General features: G+C 44.4%; 1 protein-coding gene across 1 annotated transcript in view; it reads right to left on the bottom strand.

The window, feature by feature from the left end:
- arih2 (ariadne homolog 2 (Drosophila)) overlaps positions 1 to 11,065 on the bottom strand; it is a 74,090-nt gene extending 63,025 nt beyond the window's left edge. Inside the window, exon 1 of the mRNA XM_041191790.1 lies at positions 10,914 to 11,065. The gene's annotated coding sequence lies outside the window, so the exon portion shown is untranslated. The remainder of the gene's footprint in view (positions 1 to 10,913) is intronic.
- Positions 11,066 to 16,720: the final 5,655 nt, after the last annotated feature.

Raw genomic sequence — 16,720 nt, 5'->3', positions numbered from 1 at the left:
ATGCTAACTTGAAGGGAGTGTCCAGAGAAGGCATCTCTTCATATTTAACACTCTACCACGAAAAGGGTAGCAGACAACTGACCACAACCTCACCTACAAGCTCCCCTCCGAACCACACACAACCTTGATTTGGAACTATATCTCCGTTCCTTCACGGATGTTGGATCTAAAATCTGGAATTGCCTTCCCAACAGCAATGTGGGTGCACCTATGTCACATGGACTGAAGTGGTTCAAGACAGTAGTTCACCAGCACTTTCTCAGGGGAAATTAGGGATGGGCAACAAACCAGCAACACCCACATCCCAGGAACAAATCAAAAAAAAATTTTCACCTGGCACAAGCTCACACATTGCCTCACAGGAAAACGTGAAGATGACATTTTGTTTTTCATGCATGCCAAGGACAGCAACAGCAGTAGTGCTACTATTTTCATCTGATGGGAAAAGCCCATAATGGGATGTGTAAGTTGGTCATCCATACAGTGGCGTCCTGAGATGCCTCGCACAACAATGTGATGTGTTCCATATTCTACGACTCATGGCCGCTATTGCACTTCGGTTGACCCTTGCCTTCCACTTATGGAGACGGTGGCTGCATCATCCATGCCCAGTAAAGATTCAGTTCGGCGCTGTTTGCTGTCTTTAAGGGAGATCAAAACCAGGAACCTCTGCCGTTGAGTCAATGGTACAAAGTTGGTTCATTATTCTGCATGTGCTCCACAAGTCCACCTGGATAGTGGGTCGATATCAGCTGCTGGTATCCAGAAAGGCCCATGCGATTTTAAAAGTTTTCTTGGTGGATTTTTCAAGTCCTTGTGAATGGGAAGGATAGTACTGTTCATGGCTTATTCCGTCTCACTGAGTACAATGGCATTGCAGCAAATGGCAGCTGGGTAAAAATAGAACAGCAGAAGGAGTTACTCAGTTGGAGTGGACTTAAACACTCCTGACACTGCCCTCGCATCAGCTGTTAGCTGTATGTGCACCATCTCTTGTGTGGCAGCGACAAGTCCAGAAGATAGAACAGTGTTCAGCAGCAGAGTAAACCAGGCCCACTAATGCAGTACAAGGTTCTCTGGCTTTGCTTCCCGTGATGTTCCAGTGTGCTTCCAGGCCAGGGTCACTGTGGTTTTTACTTTATGGTTGGTGTTGACAAGATGAGGTTGATAAGTGAGGCTGCTGTCCAGGATGACACAAGGGTATTCTGGGTGGGAGTCTTAATTACATCACCTTTTGTGGACAGAAACATGGAGTTCATTTCTGGCAATGTTGTTTCTCTCTGGATTGGGGCAGAGGTACCAGGTCCACAAGTTCCAGTATATTCAAGTCACAGGTGAGTGCACCACTCGGTTCCTCTAGCGCCTGTTCGGCAGTATAGATGAACTTCTGGAATTTTGTGCAGGTCATATCTGCCATATAGATGTTGAAAAAGGCCAGTGCTTTGGCAGATCATTGTTCAGCTGCCATGTTCGGCTGGGCCTGTCACCAAGATAAACTCAGAACTTACGGTCACTGGTTAGGATGCTGATAAGCCCATGTGTTTTGGGGCATAGAATGACTGTTGAAAGCTACAGCTGCAGGCTTTTGCACCAGACAGTGGTACATATCAACAGCAAGTATATAAAGGCAGTTCCAGCCGACAGCTGCTTCTTAAACCCTGCCTCAATGTTTGTAATGAGTGTAAGGAGTGTAGTGATCAGAGCAGCTTATTTCTCTGAAACCCACCTGCTCGTTTGGGAGAGTACCTTCTAAAACCAATTTTATCTGGTTAAGGAAAAGCCATTCAAGCACCTTGTAGACCATAGACAGATGGGCATTATCGATAGCATTTCGGTTCATGGGCTGGTTTTCAAGGCTTTACTGTGACAATGACTTTGGAATGGCACCAAAATTCTGGAATTATTGCAATACCAAGGACATTGCAGATAAGCCAATGACAAACCACACATGGTCTCCCTACCCGTGCTAGTTCAAGAACTTGCCAATGTCATCAAGATGATGACTAAATGGCTGAAAGCAGCCTCTTGATCCGAAAAGCATGAAAGCAGCAGTAGTATTTGTCTGAACAACATTCGAGTGAAAATAGTTCAAAATTCCCAGTTTTCAATTCACAATTTTTAAGTCACAACTGTCTCCCCTCAACAAGCACTTCATTATTGTGCTGAAAATGAGGCATCCCTAGGTCATGTGTAATGTGGTTCGCTGTTGAGCGAAACTACCCTCCTCCACTTCTCTACCTCCAACCTCAAACGCACACCTACATTAGTGTGACATTTTCTACTTCTCCACCCTTTTCCCCATCAGCACCCCTATCCCCCCGCCTAAAAATCATCCCGCAATATGTGAGTGGGACTGGAAACTCAATGCCAAAGTCTCTTCGCTTTTATGTAATATCTGCCAGAAAGCAGTTTGAGAAAGCCTAAATTTCACACAGGACCTTTACATAAGGAAGAGACTTCCATCTAACTGGGGCCATAAATATAAGGTAATCACTAATAAATCCAATAGGAAATTCAGGAGAAATTCCTTCACCCAGAAAGTGGTTAGAATGGGGAACTCGCTATCACAAGGAGATGTTGAGGCGAATTGCAGATACATTTAAGGGGAAACTAGATAAGCATATGAGGGGAAAAAGGAAGGACATGTGGATGGGGGTGAATGAAGAGGGGTGGGTGGAGATTTGCATGGAGCATAAACACCAGAGTGAACCCGGTGGATCAAACAGCACATCTCTGTACTGGTAATACTTCCTAATAAATACTTTGAATGCGGATATCAACATAAAATATGGCAGAGATAAGAGGTCATTCAAACCGTCCAGCTTTCACTGTTTAGGTCCATGTACAAGATCCACATTTCCTTTTTTTACCTTGGTGTCAAAAGTCAAGTACTGATGGCATGCCAAACACGTTCAACATGCCATTTATACTATAGGCAGAAAACATGTTTTCAGGGACTTAATGCAGCTGACAACTGATTTTTAGTGTTTATACTTTATGTCTATCTGTAAAGACATTTCACTGAGCCATATGGGTTAGCAAGAGCTCCAGTTTAATCCCTAACTGAACTAAATCGGGTCATCGGTAGGAGCCTGTAACTGGGTGCAATTTAGAGAAAAGAACAAAACGTCTGGTATCTTCCTCCTGGTTGTCACCCAGTGACCTTAATTGTAAGTGTGCTTGTGTGTGGGTGCAAGATGAGTGCAGGATCGGACTCAACGGTGATGCTCATCCAGTTAAGCAGTTGGCCAATGACTACCGTTTGGGCTCCTGCTCAAAGAATGCTGCTCTGCCAGTATACAGGGCAACCTGCACTTGTGCAACACAACTCACAATGGCGTCAAGCTCTGGGGGGAAAATGAAGGAGAATAAGGCTGGTACAAAATTAAAACATATTAAAGTAAGGTTGCCCTTTCAGGAGTGTGAAGGATGAAACATGGCAATTAACATTCAGCTAGGTTAATACTGAGAGGTTGAAAATTGAAATTGCATTAATCAGCCTCATTTAACCTTGCACTAATTAATACATTCACACCTCCTGCAATACTTTATCTTGAAATATGTAGTGGAATTAATAAATTACTAGCAAGTAAACATTAGTTTAAAATGTATTCCTGGAATTATTAAAGTTAGCTGCGCTACCACCGTTTACTGTCTTTCACATTAAACTATAATGCAGTCCCAGAACAGGGGCTATCATTCTCATAAGTATGTCCTGCTCCCAACATTACAACACAGATTAATTTGTTTAATTGGCACCACTTCTTAATACATTGGCTTTGATGACTAGGAGTTCTGTATCGCTGTGCAATAAGCAGTAAAAATGACATATGACTTTAGCATAGCCTAGATTTTTTTCCAAGTGTAACCCCAACCTGCAACGGCTGCAAAGGTCATGAATCCAACTCAAGTGTAATTTTTATCTCCTTTTAACTCCAACTCGAAACAAATCAAAACTGGGATAGAACACAAAAAACAGAAACAGAAATACCTGGAAAAACTCAGCAGGACTGGCAGCATTGGCGGAGGAGAGCACAGCTGACGTTTCAAGTCCTCATGACCCTTCAACAGAACTGAGTTCTGTTGAACCATCATGAGGACTTGAAACATCAACTGTGCTCTCCTCCGTCGATGCTGCCAGACCTGCTGAGTTTTTCCAGGTATTTCTGTTTCTTATTTTGTTTTGGACTTCCAGCATCCGCAGTTTTTTGCTTTTATAAGCTGGGATCGAAATTGGAATACATCACTCTCACCTCTCCCTCAGCTTATTTTACACCTCCATTCAATTTTTTCCGGCAAATTGTTAGCCTCCTCTCAATCACTGATTCGTGCTTGTACATGGTTCATGGGTGCCAATTGCTGCTGATAAGAAAGAACTTCTCACATTTCTGCAACATCCTTCACAGTGAAGCATTTTTGAAGTGTACTCACTATTGTAATGCAGGAATACAGCTACCAGTTTGCACAAAGCAAGCTCCCACAAACAGCAACATGAAAATGACCTGATAGTCTGTTTTAGCAATAAAGGCCATGGGATAAATATTGACCCAGGACAGTGGGGGGGGAACTCTCTTACTCTTGTTTAAAACAGTACAGTGGAATCTCGGCGATGGCGTAGTGGTATTGTCGCTAGACTAATAATCCAGAGACCTAGCTCTGGGGACACAGGTTCAAATCCTGCCATAGCAGATCGTGGAATTTGAATTCAATAAAAATTTGGAATTAAAAAACAATGACCATGGAAACCATTGTCGATTGTCGTAAAAACCCATCCGATTCACTAATATCCTTTAGGGAAGGAAATTTGCTGTCCTTACCTGGTGTTGCTCCTTACCTGTGGTTGACTCTTAACTGACCTCTGAACAAGGGCAATTAGGTAATAAATGTTGGCCTAGCCAGCAATGCCCACATCCCATGAATGAATTTTTAAAAATTCACCTGAGAGGACAGAAGGGCCTTGAATCAACGCCTCATCCAAAAGATGGCATCTCTAGCAGCGCAGCATTTCCTCAGTACGACACTGAAGTAACACCCTAAATGTTGTACTCAAGATTCTGGAGTGGGAGTTGAGCCCACAACCTTCTGACTCAGAGTCTTAGTGCTACTGACTGATCCATGGCTGGTACCATGTTTGAGTGACCATACTTAACTTGAAAGTCTAAACAGCAAGAGCTGCCTAGTCACTTTATTCTGGAGGTACATTGGAATCGAGCCTTCCCCAGCTCTCCATGCCACAATAGGCTGCTTGCCAGCTAGGATCACTGGGCTACAATCAGAATGGGAACTGTGGTTTCTCCCATCCCTAGCCCAGAATTTTGAGGCCAAACTTACTGCCACCCTGGCTGACATCTGGGAGCGATACAGGCCAGAGATCAAACCATGAACTTGATCAGTGCCAACTTAGCTAAAGAAGTCCAAATTCACAATTAAAACTTTAGTTAAAAATAGGTAAAACTGCATGATTTTACTGGATCATGCAGCATTAAAGAAAAACAAAAAAGCTAAATACCTCACGACAATACTGCACTAAATACTTCACATGAATATAGGCAGAAGTGAGATTACATTGCATTTCCCAGGGTATGGAGTTCCAACCCATTGTGGGAAAGTGCCAAGTACAGGATAGGCACTTTTCCCCATATGGAAAAGGCGAGAAAGTAAAACACACAAGTGACCAAAAGTTGACACCATCTCACAACAGCTAGTAAGAAAGTCACATCTACAGAAGTGCGAGGAACATAGCACCTAGGCAGAGGGAAGAGAACACGCACTTTAGAGTACGTAGCAAGTACAACTAGTCCACGGCTGTGTTTGTGTTCCAAACCAGCTTCCTCCCAACTTTCATTTCACTTTGTCAGCATTATGTTCTAGTCCTCTCACCCTCATACACTTGTCTAATTTCTCCCAAAATGCATCTATACTGTTTGTCTCAACGACTGTGTAGTAGCAATTGCTGCAGACTGCCCACTGAGTAAAGATATTTCCCAAGTTCCCAATTGGATTTATTAGTGACCATCTTATACTTATGGGTCCTAGTTGTGGTCATCCCTAGAAGTCGAAATATCTCCATTTCTACCCTATCAAACCCCTTACGTAATAGTAAAGACCTCTGTCAGGTCACTGCTCAGCCTTCACGCTGTTAGGAAGAATAGACTCTTACATCCAGAGGAGAAAGTAAATGGCAGGGGAAAATTGTATCGAATTAAATTTAATTTTGAGATATAAAATATTACCAATATTTGAGACCACATCTAGAGTACTTTGTACAGTTTTGGTCTCCCTGTTTGATAAAGGTTATAATTGCATTAGAGGCAATTCAAAGGTTCACTCAACTCATTCCTGGGATGAAAGGAATCTTATGAAGAAAGGTTAAGCAGGTTGAGGCTATACCCATTGGGGTTTAGAAGAATGAGAGGTGATCTTTTTGAAACATGCAGGATACTGAGGGGACTTGACAGGGTAGTTATTGGTGGGGATTTGATAGGGTGGACACCGGGAGGATGTTTCCTCTTTCGGGGGAGACTAGAACAAGGGGACACAGTTTAAGAATAAGAGAACTGCCTTTTAAGACGGAGATGAGGAGAAGTTTCTTCTCTCAGAGAACTGTCATTTATGTGGAATTCTCTTTCCCCAGAAAGTAGTGGGGGCTGGGTCATTGAATTTATACAAGGCAGAGTCAAACAGATTTTTGACAGACAAGGGAGTCAAAGGTTATGGGGGCAGACAGGAAAAATGGAGTTGAGATCAGATCAGATCAGCCATGATCTTATCAAACGGCAGAGCAGGCTGAATGGCCTATTCCTGCTCGCAAGTCCTAAGTTCCTGTATAGGGAAGCACAAAATAGCTTACACCCAAGCTGCATTCTTGCAAACATCTCTAAATCATTTATAAAAGGGATGAAAACTTATTCAAAGGTATTTTTTAGGACCGGAGGCCATGGCTTAGTTAGACTGTGAAACTGTTGGAACTTGACTAAGTGTTGAATAACCGGTAGACATGCCAGACAACTCAACACTTCCAATGCATTTATTAAACCTAAAGTGAGCACAATACACTGGGTAATGTAATTAATCAAGCACCTGAAAAAGCAGACAGAAATCCTGTCATGCTTCATGAATCTTGGTGTGCTCAGATTTCAAGCCAGTTCGCAAAATACTCAGATAATAAACCAATGGCCAAAACTATTCCATGTTTGTCCACGATTGCAAAGGCACCAACACCCTGAAGAAAACGTAACTAGTCACATCAATTGCTTGGTCCCCAGCATTCCAGGTGAAACCAGAATCTCAACTAGTATCCGATAGTTGTACAATACAGGGTGGCAAAACAAGAGCTCTTTTGATGTTGTTTACATGGTTATCAGTAACGCCCAAATAATGTACAATGTACAGAACAATAAAAACTGAAATTGAGTATGGATAACGTTTAAGTACTGCACAAAGGAAGAAAAACTAGATGTTCAAACAGCCACAAATTGAAAATCTGACGGCTGTATTAAACTCGACACTCAGTAAGTTGAACCACTCTAGGCCAATAATTGACAAACCCAACAGAAGAAGAACTGTAAAATCTAAACAGCAGGGTACGCGAAAGAAAAAGTTACAATCAAGCTGTACTCTACTCTGGTCAGACTGTATTAAATGGTATTTATGGCAGAGAAACACCCGAGTCTTCTACTTTCTTGTGAAAAAAGCCTCAATGCTTTTGTCACCTCAAAAGACCAATGCTCTCCTAGCCAGCTTCCCATTCTCTACAACCTTCAACTCACTCAAAACTCTGCAGCCATTCCATTCATCCATCATCCTGGTTTTGTCCATATACCTTAGGTCCAAGTTGCCCAATGTCTCACATTTAAAACTCTTATCCTTGTGTTTAAATCCCTTCATGGTCTTGCTACTCTCAACCTCTAACCTGCTACGAACACCCATTCCCACAGCTCTCCACTGCTGTGTCACGTTTCTTAAACACACACCACCCCTTCAACTCACCCTAGGCAACAGTGCCTTCATTCGCTTAGGGCTCACGTTGTGAATGAAAATGAAAAGGCCCTTGACAAGCATGTATTGAGTTATCTTTTATCAGCAATTAACCTGTGTCAGAGGTAGGAAGGGGAGGAGGTGTGATTGGGGGGGGGGGGGGTGATTAAGAAATGAAGGGCAGCTAGAGTTCCGCTTCTGATTGCATTTCCACTTTTCAGTTGGTTGAAATGCAATAATATGGAGCTGCAATGCTCTAAGTCAACTAGCTTGACAACACTCATCATGGCTCACACGAAAAGAGTGGCCATTTGGGAAAAGAACTGAGTCAGCGTTATCATCTGTGCTGTATCCCAGTGATCAGGAAAACTTGCAGGAGGGTAATGGTGAAGAAGAAAAGCAAATGGAACGGTTGGAAAGGAGGGGTTAAGTAAAACTATTTCTTAACACATGCTTATTTTCTCCACAAATCAACCATGTCATATTGCATCCAAGATTTATCTTGGAAAACAGCCAGAAACCAGGGACCAAAATCAGATACCAAAGCAAAATTAATTTCCACAAAATTCCTATAAAGCGTAGCCTATCAACACCGGCAAAGGATCCCATCTGAAATGTTAACCTATCTTGCCTCTTTTCAGGCGTTCTTTGTAATATTGTTAACTTATAAATCTGCTGCCTGCCACTCACTTCCTGCACCAATGCAACAGTAAAGAAAACATTAAAACATCACATTGTTGGGCAGAACACAAGAGACCAGTGATAGAGAAAGCAGTTTTTCTTGCAACAGAGCACTTTCTCTGTCACCCAGCTGAGATTATGCTGAGTTAGATTAATTAATGCTGCTGGTATTGCCATCATAAATACTTCCTGACAATGTTTGGTGGCATTATTGCTGGTTATATCATTGCTGCTGCAGACATTGTGGGTATTCATGGTATTCTGATTACTGATGATTAGTGGCATCACTGATATTAACTCTTTTGGTTATGACTAATGCTAGTGCCACTCAACAATATCCAGAGTTCTTTAACACACTTGCATGCATTAGTGCTGTTTGTTACTCTAGTTAATACTGCTAGTTGATACTATTCCTCCATTTAATGTTGCCATTATTCCCCTAACTGCCACTGTTTAGTACAGTGATCAATGTCAATAACTGATGTTGTTACTCTCAATAACATTGCTATGTTACTACTACTGTGTTAAAACTATTGGCACTATTACACTAATTAATGCCACTACTGTGTTAATCTACTATGCTCCCCGAGGTCAAAATCCTGGAACTCCCTTCCTAACAGCACTGTGGGTGTACCCAAATGGACTGTAGCGGTTCAAGGCAGCAGCTCACCACCACCTTCTCAAGGGCAACTAGGAATGGGCAATAAATGTTGGCCCAGCCAGCAATGCCCACATCCACAAAAATACTATTGGCACTATTACACTATTAATTAATGTTATTGTATTATTAACAGCATTGGTGACTATTCCAGTTAATAATAACTTATTGATGTTATTGTTTATTACTTTGGTTAATCTTAATTACAAATATTCCTGGTGCTCTGTTATTGTAGTTAATGCAGGTTATTAAAATTATCTTACCACTTAACACTGTAGGTGCCAATTACTCTAGTTAATGATGAATGCACAAGTTATTGATCTCGTTAAAGCTGGAACCGTTTACTACCCTGGTTACTGGTTTGGCTCTTTGTTATTATAGTTAATGCTGGTTATTAATGATATAGTATCAGTTATCAATACATAGGTGCTTACTACTCTCGGTAATAATGAATAAGGTTGGTTAATCCTGGAACCACTAGTATTGCTGGTTTAGCAATTTGTTATTCTAGTTAATGCTAGTTATTAGTAAGCAGCCCTCTCTCTCTCTCTACCACCCCGCGGGGGGATTTGGGTGCCCGGCTCTCCACTCTCCCAGTTCCCTCTCTTCCTTCCCTGCTCTCCCAGGCCCCCGATGCCCCCTCTCCCCTCCTGGCCCCCAGTACCCAATCTCCCCTCCTCTCCCCTCCCTCCCAGGCCCCCGGTGCCCTCTCTCCCCTCCCCCCACTCCCGGGCCCCCGGTGCCCTCTCTCCCCTCCTGGGCCCCCGGTGCCCTCTCTCCCCTCCCCCTACTCCCGGGCCCCCGGTGCCCTCTCTCCCCTCCCGGGCCCCCGGTGCCCTCTCTCCTCTCCTCTCCCCTCCCCCCACCCTCCCGGGCCCCCGGTGCCCTCTCTCCTCTCCTCTCCCCTCCCCCCACCCTCCCGGGCCCCCGGTGCCCTCTCTCCCCTCCCCCCCCGACTTCCTGGGCCCCCGGTGCCCTCTCTCCCCTCCCCCACCCCTCCTGGGCCCCCGGTGCCCTCTCTCCCCTCCCCCCACTCCCGGGCCCCCGGTGCCCACTCTCCTCTCCCCTCCCCCCACCCCTCCCGGGCCCCCGGTGCCCTCTCCCCCCTCCCGGGCCCCCGGTGCCCTCTCCCCCCTCCCCTCCCAGGCCCCAGGTGCCCCCTCCCCTCCCGGGCCCCCGGTGCCCTCTCCCCCCTCCCCTCCCAGGCCCCAGGTGCCCTCTCCCCCCTCCCCTCCCAGGCCCCAGGTGCCCTCTCCCCCCTTCCCCACCTCCCCTTCCCTCCCGGGCCCCCGGTGCCCTCTCTCCCCTCCCATCCCGGGCCCCTCTCCCCCCTCCCCCCATCCTGGGCCCCGGTGCCCTCTCTCCCCTCCCATCCCGGGCCCCTCTCCCCCCTCCCCCCATCCCGGGCCCCCGGTGCACTCTCTCCCCTCCCCCTCCCCCCATCCCGGGCCCCCGGTGCCCTCTCTCCACACCACCGCCGCCGCACACCCCCCCCCCCCCTCCCTCCCTTCCAGGGCTCCCGGTGCCCTCTCTCCCCTCCCCCCCCCCATCCCGGGCCCCCGGTGCCCTCTCCCGCCTCTCCCGGGGCCGCACTTACCCGGCTCACTGGGCCCGGGGACCGAGGCGGAGGCCTGGGCGCGGCGAGGTTCCCGCTGGCTCGCGGCTGCGAAGCGAGGCCTGGACTCCGATTATTTCCCGATTACTCGGATCCGCTGCTGGGGAAACGCAGCACGAGCGGAACTGGCAGGACTTCCACCGTCACTTCCGGGGCACTGCAAACCGGAAGCAGAGTGGTGCATGCAGCCTAGTGACAATCCGAAGTGATGCGTGCAGCCCAGTGACAATCCGGAGTGATGCAGCCTAGTGGCAATTCAAAGTGGTGAATGCAACCCAGTGACAATTCAAAGTGATGCATGCAGCCCAGTGACAATCCGGAGTGATGCATGCAGCCCAGTGACAATCCGGAGTGATGCATGCAGCCCAGTGACAATCCAGAGTGGTGCAATCAGCCCAGTGACAATTCAATGATGTATGCAGTCCAGTGAGAATTCAAAGTGTTGCATGCAGCCCAGTGACAATCCAGAGCGATTAAGACAGCCCGGTGACAATTCAGTTTGATTAATGCAGCTCAGTAACAAATTCAAGTGATTCATGCAGCCCAGTGACAATGCAGAGTGATGGATGCAGCCCAGTGACAATTCCGAGTGATGCATACAGCCAAGTGATAACCTGGAGTGATTAATGCAGCCGGTGACAAATCAGAATGATGCATGCAACCCAGAGTCAATTCAGAGCGATGCATGCAGCCCAGTATCAATCCAGAGAGTAATCCTTTGTGATCAGTGCAGTCTGGTGTCAATCCAAATTGATGCATGCAGCCCGGTATCAATCCGGACTGTAATTCACAGTGATTAATGCAGTCCAGTGTCAATTCTGAGAAATGCATGCAGCACAGTGTCAGCAATTAAGCTTTTGACCGAGTGTGGCATCAAGGAGCCCTGGAAAAATTGAAGTCAGTGAGGTTCAGGGAGAAAACTGTCCACTGGTTGGAGTCATACCTAGCACAAAGGAAGATAGTTGTGGTTGTTGGAGGCCAATCATCTCGGTCCCAGGACATCGTTGCAGGAACTGCTCAGGATAGTGTCCTAGGCCCAACCATATTCAGCTGCTTCATCGATGACCTTCCTTCCATCATAAGTTCAGAAGTGGGGAAGTTCGCTGATGATTGTACAATGTTCAGCACCATTCGCGACTCCTCAGACACTGAAGCAGTCCGTGTCCATATGCAGCAAGACCTGGACAACATTCAGGCTTGGGCTGACAAGTGGCAAGTAACATTGGTGCCACAAAAGTGCCAGGCAATGACCATCTCCAGCAAGAGAGAATCCAACCATTTAATGGTATTACCATCACTGAATCCCCTACTATCAACATACTATGGGTTACCCTGAACCAGAAACTGAACTGGACCAGTCATATAAATACTGTGGCTATAAGAGCAGATCAGAAGCTGGGGAATTCTGCAGAGATCAATTCACCTCCTGACTCCCCAAAGCCTGTTGGTCATCTATCAGGCACAAGTCAGGAGTGTGATAGAATACTCTGTACTTGCCTGGATGCATGCAGCTCCAACAACACACAAGAAGCCCGACACCATCCAGGACATAGCAGTCCACTTGATTAGCACCCCATCCACCACCTTAAACATTCACTCCCTCCATCACCAATGTACAGTGTCAGCAGTGTGTATCATCTACAAGATGCACTGCACCAACTCACGAACACTTCTTCGACAGCACCTTCCAATCTACAACCTCTACCACCTAGAAGGACAAGGACAGCAGATGCATGGGAACGCCACAATCTGCAAGTTCCACTCCAAGCCACATGCCATCCCGATTTGGAATTACATCGCCGTTCCTTCAATGTCACTGGGTCAAAATCCTGGAACTCTCTTCCCAACAGCAATGTCAATGTACCTACACCAGACGGAGTGGCTCAAGAAGACGGCTCACCAACACCTTCTCAAGGGCAATTAGGGATGGGCAACAAATGTTGGCCTTGCCAGCGATGCCCAAAACCCATGAATGAATTTTCAAAAAAGGAACAATGAACGCAGCAGGAGTGTTTGGCATTCAAGTACCAGGCTCATTGAAGATGGGATATTTGTGGAGCTTCGTACTCCTTTTGGTTGTTTAATTGTCCACCACCAGTCATAACTGGATGTTACAGGACAGAAGGACTTTGATCTGACCCATTAGTTGCGGCATAACTTACCTTTTCTGTTGCATGCTGCTTGAACTCTTGCATGCATACAGAGCTGTGTTGCTTCACCAGGTTGACACCGTATTTTCAGGTATGCCTGGTGTTGACCCTAGCATGCTCTTCTACACTCCTCATTCAAAAAGAGTTGATCCCCTGACTTGATGGTAATTGTAGAGTGAGGGATATACTGTGCCATGAGGTTACAAATTCTGGCGAGATGCAATTCTGCAGCTGATGGCCCTAGCGCCTTATGAATGCCCAGCTTTGAGCTGCTATTTTTGTTGTGAATCCATTCATCACAGTGGTAGTGCCTCAGTGTGAAGATGGGACTTCACAAGTGCTGTACTGTTGTTACTCCTGCAAATATTGTCATGATAGATACATCAAAGACAAGAAGATTGGCAGGGTCGAGGTCAAGTAGGATTTTCCCTCACATTGGTTCTCTCAATCTGCATGATGGCCAGTCTTCAGGCCTCAGCCAGCTCCATCAGTACTAATGCTACTGAGCCACTATTGGTGATGAACATCGAAGTCCCCCAACTTGAGTACATTCTGTGTCTTTAATGCCTGCAGTGCGCTTCAACATGGAGGAGTACTGATTCATCAGATGAGCAAGGGCAGTAGGCAGTAATTAGCAGGAGATTTCCTTGCCCACGTTTTACCTGATGCCATGTGACTTTGTGTGATACAGAGTGAATGTTGAGGACTGCCAGGATCTCTCCCTCCTGACTGTATACCACTGTGTCACCCTCTGTGGTGGGCCTGTCCTGCTGTTGGGGCAGAACGTGCTCAGGGATGATGTTGGGGGAGTCTGGGCCATTGGCTGAAAATTATAACTTTCTTGGGCTGTTGCTTATCTAGCCCTTGGGACCACTCTCCCAACTTTGCTATAATTCCCTAGATTTTAGTGAGGATCACATTGCAGGTCGACTGTTGTGTTGATTCTGATGCCAAGGTTGATGCTGGGCTGTCTATCCTTACTATACTTTGTCGTAGCAGCTTGATACAAATGAATGGCTTGCTAAACCATTTTAGATATTACGGCAAGTGGGTGGATGGTAGATGCCAAGCTGCCCAAATCCCAGAGGGAAACTTGAAGCAGCTGCCACAACTATTTGCAATTTGTACTTACTTTGAGATGTGGGCTTTGAATCCAGTAAAAGAAGGCCACCCAGTCTTTAGGTTTCTTACAAAACTAAATTAAACCTTTATTAAATAAAAAATTATTTTAAGCACATATGTAAGGCCAAGGCTTACAGGTTTCTTAGAAAACTAAATTAAACCTTTATTAAATAAAAAATGATTTTAAGCACATACGTAAGGCCAAGGCTTATAGGTTTCTTACAAAACTAAATTAAACTTTTATTAAATAAGAAAAAATGATTTTTAAGCACATACATAGGTTTACAAATTACTACTTTGTTAACTCCTCTCTCCCCTAATTAATTTAACTCCCAGTTACACCTCTGTTAAGGCAAAAGCAAAACACATAGATTTAAACAGAACCAGGCAATGCACACACCCTGGACAGTCAAATTCAAAGTGAGTTCTCTCAGCTTTAGTTCCTTGTAGACAGAAGCTTGAGACTTTTCACACTTTTGTTAGATCTTAAAGTGCCTTCCCTTACACACAGCTTCTCTCCTTTATACATATTTTCCCCTTTGAATGCAAATTCCCATTGTTTCACTATGTCTTTGGACTTTAGCTCTCTAATAATAAAAATCTATCATAGTACCAATTTTACCAGTAATCTTTGGGAAAAATAAACACAGTGCTTCTTAACTTCTCATGGCTAGGTGAAACATTTCACCCCTCTTTTGAGTTCAAGCTAGCCTGGTTTATTTAAAATGCAAATGTTCCCTTTACACCTCGCATTCTAAAACATCCCCCATGTTTGGCTACTTAACATTTCAAACCTAGCTTATCTTCTGATACATCAAAGCCTTCAGACCAGCTGCCTTTAATTCAATTAAGTTCCCCACACACATAAACACACAGACATAGACACCGATCCCACAATTTCTCTACTTCACAATAAATTCCAATAAAATTATGAAAATTATGATATCTTCCTGACATCCCCCTCCTTATTAAAAAATGAACAGTCATAATTTTAAAATACTGCTTCATTTTCTGAAACCATCTTACATTACCTCCTATACTAATTATGCTATTACATTACCAGAGGCATTCATTAACATAACAATATATGTACAAAACCTTGGTATCAACAGAAATCATTCCAGCCTAATGTCCAGATTTGAAATGTCCAATTTTCTCTCTCAGCTTCAAACTCTTGACAATGCATCTGCAACCGATTTTCTCATCCTGCTACATGTATAAACTGTAGGTTAAATGGTTGCAGCAGTAAAATCCATCTGAATAGTCTTGCACTTCTGTCTCAAAATTTGTCCAGAAACTTTAAAGGATTGTGGTCTGTATAAACAAAAGTCTCCTTTTCGATCGTTGAATATCTTCTCTGTTGTACTTTCAACTTCCATGAAAAATATCTTATTGGTTTTTCAATTCCAGTGTCATCTTCCTGTAACAGCACAGCCCCAATGCCTATATCACTTGCATCAAAGGCCAACTTAAATTGCTTGGCATAATTGGGTACTGCCAAAACTGGTGTCATAGTTAATACAGTTTTCAAACTGGCAAATGCCTTCTGACACTCCAGTGTCCATTGAAATTTCTTGTTCTTTTTAATAATTCTGTCAATATAGCAACCACACTACTAAAATTTGGTACAAATTTCCGATAAAACCCACTGATGTCCAGAAATCTTAAAACATCTTGTTTTGTTGTCAGCTCGGGGAAATCCATGATAGCCTTGACTTTCACATCTCTTGGAGCCAGCTTACCATGTCCAATGGTATGGCCTAGATACATAACTTGCGCTTTTGCAAATTCACTTTTAGCCAAGTTCCCCACCAAATTAGCTTATGGTAATCGCGTAAATAATTTTTCCAGATGTTATAAACGCTCCTCCGATGTCTGACTGAAAACTATCAAGTCATCAATATAAACAGCACAATTGCTTAGAGCTGCAATTACTTTGTCATTCTTTGAAATGTCGCAGGTGCATTTTTGATACCAGATGGCATGATTTTAAACTGATATAGTCCACTTGAGTTACAAAAGTTGCTATCCCCTTTGCTCTCTCCAACAATGGTACCAATATCCTTTTAGCAAGTCAATCTTTGTGATAAATTTCAATTGTCCCACTTTCTCAGTCTTCCAACTGTGGTATAGGATATGAATTTGCTTTTGTCGCTGCATTCACTTTTTGACAGTTTTTGTGTTCCACCCGGTTTCAATACCAGTACAATAGACGAACTCCAGTTAATGCAACAAGGCTCAATAATATCATTTTGAAGCATGAATTAAATCTCTTTCTGTACTTGTGATAACTTTGCCAGATTTAATCTATAAGGATGTTGCCTTATCGAAGATTAAACTTCTACACATACATCAGGTATAGCTAAATTTGTCCTCCAAAGCTTATTCCCACAAATAGCTTTGTATAGCTTCCCCAAATTAATTTGACACTTGTCTGGAAGGTAACTCAATATTACATTTAAATTTTCATGTATCCCCTTATTATCCAATTTAATTAGAAGAAAATCAATTTCAGAA

This window comes from Carcharodon carcharias, chromosome 7 (genome assembly GCF_017639515.1).
Source record: "Carcharodon carcharias isolate sCarCar2 chromosome 7, sCarCar2.pri, whole genome shotgun sequence".
NCBI classification, from domain to species: domain Eukaryota; kingdom Metazoa; phylum Chordata; class Chondrichthyes; order Lamniformes; family Lamnidae; genus Carcharodon; species Carcharodon carcharias.
Note: the sequence above shows the minus strand (reverse complement) of the source record. Positions and strands in the feature narration are given on the sequence as shown.